The sequence below is a fragment of the Gadus chalcogrammus genome, chromosome 10 (genome assembly GCF_026213295.1).
Source record: "Gadus chalcogrammus isolate NIFS_2021 chromosome 10, NIFS_Gcha_1.0, whole genome shotgun sequence".
NCBI lineage: Eukaryota > Metazoa > Chordata > Actinopteri > Gadiformes > Gadidae > Gadus > Gadus chalcogrammus.
Genome location: NC_079421.1, coordinates 10,198,766 through 10,208,261, shown reverse-complemented (window position 1 = coordinate 10,208,261; position 9,496 = coordinate 10,198,766).

The following is a 9,496-nucleotide window of genomic DNA, read 5'->3' as shown; positions in this document are numbered from 1 at the left end:
TTGGGGATGAGCTCATCTCTCTGACATTTGGTTGAACAGCCCGTTAAGGGGGGGGTGGTGGGGGGGGTTGTTCGTGGGGTCAACAGTGTGAACAGGAAATGCACATGTTGGGCAACACTCAGGACAAACAACCGTTGGGCTCCGGGGGGCCGGTGGGGGGGGGGGGGGGGCATTAGTCTTCCCCCAGCCCCCATTCCGAAGCTCTGGTCCCAGTGTCCAGATGCCACCTGAAGAGCTTCATCTGTTTGGAGACCTACACGTAGACTTCAGTCGTAGTAGAGTTAATTTATGGTCGGAGTATAGTTAGTGTGTTTGAGTAGCCTTTGTTTAGTAGTAGTATAGTTAAAGCATGTTTAGTAGTAGTATAGTTAGTAGTGTAGGCCTAATTGAACTATGTTTGGTGGATCAGTAAGGGTTTAGTTAAAGGATGGAGTATGTAAATTCTAGTGAGTATGTATGTAGTATAGTGAGAGTATGTTTGGTAGTAGAAGTAGAATGTTAGCATGGAGATTGTTTGATAGTATAGAAGGTTTTATAGTTACAGTATGTTTAGTCTTAGTATAGTTGTGGGTATGTTTTGTAGTATAGAATATGTTAATGTTAGTGAGTATGTATTATAGTGGGAGTATGTTTAGTAGTAGGCTAGTATAGTTTGAGTTTGTTTAGTAGTATTGAGTATGTAAATGCTAGGGAGTTTGTAGTATAGATAAGGGTGGATTAGCTCTAGTATAGTTAGAGTCTGTTAAGTAGTTGTATAGCTTGAGTATGTTTGGTAGTAAAGTGTGTTAGAGTCAGTGAGTATGTGTATCATAGTTAAAATCTGTTAAGTATGAGTATGTTTCTGGTATAGTATGTATGAACTATAGCTAAAGTCTGTTAAGTAGGAGTATAGTTGGAGAATGTTTCGTAGTGTAGTGTGTTAGTGTCAGTGGCTGTGTAGTATAGTTAAAGTCTGTTAAGTAGTAGTATAGTTGGAGTATGTTTGATAGTAAAGTGTCTTAGTGTCAGTATGTGTACTATAGTTAAAGGGTGGATTAGCCATTTGTCCATTTCCTGTTACCTTTCAAGGCTGCAATGCGAGCCGCGCTCAGGGCCGAACAATGGGAGGTGTTCCAGCCCGCTTCCCCTGGCCCAGGGAGGGGGCGGGGGGGCTAAATGTGTCCTGGAGCCCGGCACACAGGAAGACAATGTTTACGTGATATGTTCCAGTCCCGTCCAAATAAGGAAACAGACCCTTCTCCCACCGTTTCCACAGCGCAGCCTCGCCAAGTTCCTTAACTGTCCCCCCACTTCCTGTCCCCCTCGTCCCCCCCAGGGTCCTCTATGGGACCGGACTAGAGGGCCCCGGTCTCTGCTGCTTCCCAGTTTACCGTCAGAGACCTCTCTGTTGTTTTCCCACTCCTGCTCCGGGAAGCTCCCTGGGAATGTGTCAGGCGGGATTCCTGGTCGGAGGTTCAGAGCGGGCGGGTGGCTGTGATTCAGAGTGCAGTCATCCCTCCCTCCGGCTGCACTTGTTGCAGGGTAAACTTAGCCCTGTCCCACGCCGGCGGGAGGCTATTTGGAGCCGCTGGGCGGCGTCCACGCTGACGTCCGTGGGCGACGCGGGGGCGAGCACCTCTGACTCACAGAGGAAGCCCCCGAGACAAACAGCCCGCCTGGCAAAGCTGGAGCTAACGGCGCTAGTAGAGGGCTGGAGCCACAGGCCCCGCTGCGCCGCGGCTATGCTACGCAGGCAGAGGAGTGGAGGAGTAGGCCGGCTAGCATTAGCTTCCGCTCCCCACGCATCTGGTTTCCATTAGGTGTTATTTTCCCCTGATTGCTAATTTCTATTTATACACCACAAGGCGCTGTGGGGTATAAATAGAAAGGAGCAATCAGGGGAAAGGCAGAGGTGAAGTGAGAGCGCTCTTCTCGTGAACCGCCGCCATAAACGGGGAGTTATTAGGGTGCTTTTTTTTCACCAGGGTTAGAGATGTGGGCGTGACCTGAAGGAAGAAATTAGCATTTCGAGAGTATGAAAGGGCCGAGGTACGATGAACATTACAACAGATACTTATAATCAGTATTTATATACTGGTACAATTGAAAGTGAGGAACAAAGTCACTAATAACAACAACAGCAACAGTGATCTAAATAATAACAAGGATGTCCATTTCTAGATGAGGGGTCAAGACACCAAATGAACGGTGTTAGGTGTGTGTGTTAGGTGTGTGAGAGACCCCCCCCCCCCCCCCCCCCCCTCATAGAGGTGTGACGGCCTAAGGGACCACCTGGCCCTACGTCAGGTGTGTGTGTGTTTTCGTTCACACCCCCCCCCCCTCTCCACACACACACACGTCCTGTCTGAGGTGTTACTCTTAGGGGGCGTCTGTTCCTGTCTCCTTTGTCTGCTCACAGTTTATTATTGGGGGGTGGGAGGGGCTTAACTTAACACAGGTAATCACCGACCAGGTGTGACGTCCGACAAAGACGAGATCAACTCCGGCGGTCGACAATAACAATGATGTCTGTTCTTTCACAGCCATGAGCAGCGACTGTCAGTATTCTAATGCGACTGCGGACCCCCCAGGGCTACTGGGGTCCCTAGTCCCCTAGTGGCCGGCGCTGGTATTACGGTCCGGTCGCCGCTCCGGCCTGTAGGCTCAAGGAAAACCTCTGTGAGTCAGCCACACCGCGGGCCGCGTTCCTGGATCATCTCTTCCGCGGGGTGTTGGGCCCCTGGGGGCCCCGGACCGGAGATGTTTCCTTAAGGAGGCTTCACCAGATCCACTCGGCAGCCAGCAAATATTTCAGCTCGACACTTGGAAGCGAGGCAGACCACTTCCACCGATCGGGAGTCCAGCGCACGTCTTACAGAGAGGCCGCTCCGATTGCGGAGCGGGGGAAGGGGGGGCAGGGCCGCCATGTTGGAAGGGCCGTGGGGGGGAGGGCCGCCATGTTGGGAGGTGTCCCCTGGAGGTTTTTCACCTCCACCACGCCACCATGACCAGAGCAAGTCCCCGGTCTTAGGCTGACCGCCCCGCGGATTAGAGGCTGGGTCTCCTCTCTAACTCTCTCTTTACTTTCTAACTCTCTCTTCTCTGGCTCTCTCTCTCTTCTCTCTTCTCTGGCTCTCTCTCTCTCTCTCTCTCTCTCTCTCTCTCTCTCTCTCTCTCTCTCTCTCTCTCTCTCTCTCTCTCTCTCTCTCGCTCTCGCTCTCGCTCTCGCTCTCTCTATCTCTCTCTCTCTCTCTCTCTTCTCTGGCTCTCTCTCTCTTCTCTGACTCTCTCCTTTCTCTGACTAATCTCTAACTCTCTCCTTTCTCTGACTCTCTTTTTTCTAACTCTTTTAACTCTTTTATTTTCTCTTCTCTAACTCTATCTTAACTCTCTCTTCCCTTACGTTCTCTCCCTCCTCTAACTCTTTTCTCTCTCTCTCTAACTGTCTAATTCTATCTTGCTCTCTCTCTTCTCTTAATCTTTTACTCTCTTTATTCTCTGACTCTCTTCTTTCTCTTCCCCCCTTTATCAAATATCTTTCTCTCCTCCCCTCTATCTCTTCTCTAACTCTATTTACTCTCTCGCTTCTCAACTCTATTTCCTCTCTCTCTTCTCAACTCTATTTCCTCTCTCTCTTCTTAACTCTTTTTACTCTCTATTCTCTAACTCTCTTCTCTCTCTCCCTCCCTTTACATAATATGCTTCTCTCCCCCTCTCGCTTTCTATCTAACTTTCCCTTTTGTTTACTTTATCCCTTCCCACCCTTAAAACAGATAGAAAGAGATACATATATAGAGCAATAGGTATATAGATAGAGATACGTACATAGAGTACTCAGTGGATGGATAGAATTAAACAGATAGATTAGTGGTGAAGAGAAGGAGGATGCATTCTCCCTCTCCTCTGTGTTCCCTGGTGGAGATTAGTCCGGCCATACAACCAGATGGTTCCAGTCTGCTGCCTGTTTTCAAATCACTTCCTCTCCACACAGACAGCCTCCCCTTCTCTCCCTCCCTCTCCCCCTCCCTCTCTTCTTTTCCTCCCCCCCCCCCAATCTCCTCTCTCCCCCCCTCCCTGTGGCTCCTCTATGATGTGGCTTGAAATAATCTTTTATTGCCTAGTTGTTCGGAAGTGACCTGCTGCCCTGGGAGAGATAGGGCCAAGTCCTATCTCTCCATTGTGTTTCAGCTGCCAGTCTCCCCCCTCTCTCACCCCCCTCCCACCCGTCCCCCCCGTCCCCCTCTTTCTCTCCAGCCCCGCCTCCCCCCCCTCTCTCTACACACCCCCTCCCCTGTCACTGCCAGGCCTGAGTGATCCTGTGTGAGTGGTGGTGGGGGGAGGTAGGAGGGAGGTAGGGGGGGACATCCTGGGAACAATGGGGGGCTTCGCTCTTATCCGGCTCTTCTTAGCTGGGGGGCAGCGGGGGAGGGGGTTCCATCAGTCAGTCACTACAACCACACACACACACACACACACACACACACACACACACACACACACACACACACACACACACACACACACACACACACACACACACACACACACACACACAAAAACACACACACCACACAATCCCACTTAGCTTGGTTAGTTAACCCCTCTGTGGCTGATTTGGTCCTCCAGCGAGAGAAAGTGTGTGTGTGTGTGTGTGTGTGTGAGAATCTGAGAGTGTGTGTGTGTGTGTGTGAATATGAGAGTGTGTGTGTGCGTGTGTGTGTTTGGGAGAGAGCAAGATCAACAAAACAAGATAAAGAGACCTTTTAAAACCATCTTGAATCGTAGTCGTTTCATTTGTAAAACGGTGTGTTAGAACAGGAGCTGAGACGTTTATTCACAGAGACGCCTCGCGTCAGCCTGACGTCTAGCTAGCAGATAGCCGTGGTGCTACAGGTAGCCGCTAGCTGCAGTAGCGCTCACGTAGCGCGTCTTCTCAGGGGTTTTTCCACAGCGCTTGCGTATATATACAACCAATGACATGTGATTAGGGCAGTATTTACAACCTGTTTACGTTCCGTGTGCACGACCGCCTCACTTCAACACACTCAGCATCCCTTCCTGTAGCGGAAGCTAGCTCCTGGGCTCGTAGCTTTAGCCATGAAGCTAGGAGCTGCAGCTGTAGTGCGAAAGGTTTCGGTGCGCCGAGAGAAACGCTACAAGTTAAGCGCTACAACTTTAACACCACAGCTTTAGTGCTACAGGGTCATGGCTAGACAATTAGCACTACATCTACTGAGTGCTAAATGTTAACGGTTGAAGGTTTAGCGCTTTAATGTTTAGTGCTATAAGCATGTGCTAAATATTAAGCACTACATATTTAGCACCACAGGTTAACTACATATTCATAGCTGCAGGCATGGCCCTTCATGTCTACACGCTACGGCTTTAGCATTAGTTGTAGCGCTACAACGCGTTTAGCGCTGTGACTGCGCGGTGTCTGACAGTGCTGCACTCGTCCAGGTCTGAGGTGTAAAAGGAATCTCTGGTTTCAGTCTAGGAATGGGGGCCAGGTCTACTGAATAGTAGAAGAGACCGGGGCAGGAAGAGAGTACTCTGGTTACCTAACCCTGACCTCTGCAACGCTAGCTTACAAACAAACTGCTCACTTTCAGCCATCTTGGTGCTGCTGTTACCGCCAGCAGACCTTCACAACCAGCCCAGTGACACACCAAACACCCCGGATCCCTCCTTACAACACATCCTCAACCGCCAGTGGCAGTTTACACTTTGGCTAGCATCGTACGGTGGTAGCCTCGTGGCTAAACGACGCCGCTCAGCGCCTAGCTTCTGCTGAGGCCTCTGATCTGGCGGCTTGTAAGCTTATCGTGCCAGTGCGCTAACTATGAAGGCAGCGTGCCTCGTAGCGGCATGCGGCAGGCTCTCTTCCTCAAACCCTTCCAAAAACTTCCTCTCCTGTCAATTTCAATTCAATTAAAAAAGCTTTATTGGCAGAAACAAACATTAACGTTGCCAAAGCAGGTGAACAATAAAGAGGTCAAAGTATAGAACGTTCAATAGAAAATATATATACCCATATCCTGTCTCTCTCCCCTTTGCGTAAAGGCCCAAGATACCGGCGCTGGCCACTGGGGGCAGTGTGACGGAGCCAGGAGGGGCCAGAGTAGAAGCTCCCCGAAAGAAGGCCCCCACCATACCACCACCACCTCCTTACCCCCTGCAGGCACTCTAACACCCATACCAAGAACAGGGGGGTCCTTAACAGGAAGCCCCCAACCCCCCTTTTCCCCAATACTGCAGGGGTCCCCCCCGCCCCCCCCCAGATCAAAGGAGCAGCACCAGAGGAGCAGAGCTTATCTGTTGTTGATTTTGGGCTTTAACTCCAGCGCTGGATTCAGGAACTGTGTCGAGGATTTACAGAGAGAGAGGGAGGGTGGGGGGAGGTATGGGTATGAGGGAGAGAGAGGGGAACGGAGGGAAAGAGAGCATTGAGGGAAAGAGAGGGAGGGAGGGAAAGAGAGGGGGAGAGGGAAGAGAGAAGGAGGGAGGGAAAGAGAGGGGGGAGGGGGAGAGGGAAAGAGAGAAGGAGGGAGGGAGAGAAAGAGGAAAGGAGGGGGAAGGAGGAGGAGAGCGAGTGAGGGGGGAGGGAGAAGGGGGATGTGGGGGGAGACTGAGACAGAGTGAGAGAATGAGAGTGAGTCAGTGAGAGTAAAAGAACGAAAGGAGAGAGAGAGAGAGAGAGAGAGAGAGAGAGAGAGAGAGAGAGAGAGAGAGAGAGAGAGAGAGAGAGACTAAGTGAACACCAATGAATCTCAGGAGTCCTGAACCCTCCAGCAGCCAGGGAACCCCCCCCCCCCCCCCAGTGTTGCTCCCTGCCGCCGCAGGGCTCCCCGTGCAGCTCCTGGTTCCTAATCCTCGTGTTCCCGGCCGCGCCGCCGCGGGAGGACGCGTTAGCACCTCTCGTTAGCCTCGGCCAGAGCATTCACAGCGCCCAGTGGGACGTCGGGCGGACCCGCCCCCTCCATAGAAACACACCTGTCAGTCACAGGCCCCGGTAACGGCCTGACACGGGGTGGACTATGGTTTGATTGACAGCTGGTTGAGGGGGGGCTCCGTGCCGGCGGGGGGGGGGGGGGGGGGGGGGGACCACCAGGAGGGTCCAGGGTTCTGTTAACCTGAGCGCTGTGAGAACCAGGACTCTGGGTCAGAGTGCAGACCACCTGCTTTTAGATAACCTGTCTGTCCACGGTCCTGCCTGTCTGTCTGCAGGTCCGTCTCCCTGTCTGTCAGTATGTCTCCTTGTCTGTCTGTCTCCCTGTCTGTCTGTCTGTCTGTCTGTCGGTCTCCCTGTCTGTCAGTTTGTCTCCCTGTCTGTCAGTATGCCTGTCTGGCGGTCTGTCCTTCTGTCGGTCTGGCTGACAGAGAACATGTCTGCCTGCCTGCTCTTATGTCTCTCTGTCTGTCTCTCTGTCTGCCTGTCTGTACGCCTGTCTTTCTGTCGGTCTGGCCAACAGAAAGACAGGCGTACAGCATTTATCTCTCCCTGTCGGTCGGCTTCCTGCCTGCCCTTATGTCTATCTGTCTGTCTTTCTGTCTGTCTGTCTGGCTATCTATGTGTCGCCCTGTCTGCTCTTATGTCTGTCTGTCTGTCTGTCTGTCTGTCTGTCATATAGTCGTACTGTGTTCTGCTGGCCAGCGGCTATTCCTCACAATCTGTTATGATGTTCTGGAATGTTCCGGAAGGTTCCGAATGATCCTGGCCTGAGAATCTCATCTCACTCCATCACTCTTTAATGTAGGAACGAGAAGAGAAGAGGAAGGCGGAGGGAGGGAGGGAGGGAGGGAGGGAGAGTGGAAGAGAGGGAGGGAGGGAGAGAGCGAGAGGAGGAAGAGAGCGAGAACAGACTAAGTGAGAGCAGCTGTTCTGAAGTGCCTCCACTTTATGACATTAGCGCTCGTAGCGCCGGTTAGCGCTGCGTGATGTTGGTTAGCGACGTTGGTTAGTGCTCGGAGTGTCGGTTAGCACTGTGTGACGTTGGTTAGCGACGGTCGTTAGCGCTTGTTGCGTCGGTTAGCGCTGCGTGACGTTAGTTAGCACTCATATATTCGGTTACAGCTGCGTGACGTCAGTTAGCACTCCTGGCGTTGGTTAGAGCTCGTAGCATCGGTTAGCACTGCGCTGCGTCGGTTAGTGCTCGCAGCGACGGTTAGCATCTGAGCTCTGCCAAGGTCAGACAGATGACGGTTGACCTCCACAGGAACAAAGAGATTGTCGGAGCCCCTCTGGGTCGGAGGAGAGTCATGTGTATCCACACTACAATATATCCCAGGAGTTAAGACTACAAACACCTTTCTGCTCTGGGCCGGTGCAACTTTTGGTTTGTTTATGTTTTCTGTATTTCCCTTAACTCTGTAGCTATATTCAGTACTGTATGCCACTGGCTCGGATCGAACTGTTTATGATTAGAGGCTCGGTTTCAGACCAAGCTCACCTGCTACTGGGTAGGAGCTCAGTTTTCAGTAGTCCGGCCCGGGTTTTCTTTCCAACCAGAGCCCGCCATCTGGCTTCACTAATCATCAGCAGAGCTGAGTTCCAACTGGTGAATGAAACAAGCTGGATCGGCTCGGGGCTAGAAGTAAAACCAGGCAGGGGTTTTACTGTTCTGGATCTTGAGTCGCTCAGAGCTGTAGAGAGGATGGAACAGAGACACAGACAGGCAGACAGGGGCCCCCTCAGACGTTTGTACCTTATTCAACTGGCAGACAGACAGGCAGACAGACAGCCGTAACTAATTGAACATGCAGAAGGATAGACAGATAGGTAGACATATGTACCTTTTGAACCACAGACGGACAGACAGACAGATAGGCAGACAGGCTGAACCGGCTGGCTGTCTGGTCTGGTCTGTGCTCCAGCCCTCTCTTGGCCTCTTCCAGAACATCGAGTCACCTCTGCTCGGACGGGGCTTGGTGTTCCTCTCCCGACGGGCCGCCCGCGTGTTCTCCGGGCTCCAGGACATTCCATCCCTCGCTGAGGGATGATGTAAGCGTCCGATTACCCCTCGGTTCCGTAGGCCGTTAAACCGCCAGTGAATCCGGTGAGGACGTATGGAGAAGACGGAGGTGTCTGCTGGCGTCCGTCCGGAGCGTTGGTCCTGCCCTGACCCCGGCATTCCCTACAGGAGATAAGACCTCCCCTCCACGCCCCATAAACACCCTGACGATCTCCAGGAGAGACCAGTAGACCTGGTCTAGAAGAATCTGCTTCTTTAGCTTCGACAGTGTCGTTTCAATGACTTCAAAATACAGTGTATAACTCTGTTTTTCAAACCCTTTTCACCTGACCCCGTGTTAACAGTTTGGTGATCCATTATTTTCCGTACCAGCGTCCCGCTGTTGTACACAGGAGCCCCGCAGTGTGATGCTAATGTCCTGGATGCTAATGAGACAGACACCTATTCTTCCAGCAGAGGTCACGACCCGGCACAGGAAGTGCCTGGCGAGCATCCATCGCTCGTAAGAAAGGAACTGAGCTTGAGTGCGCTGTCAGCCCCTCAGA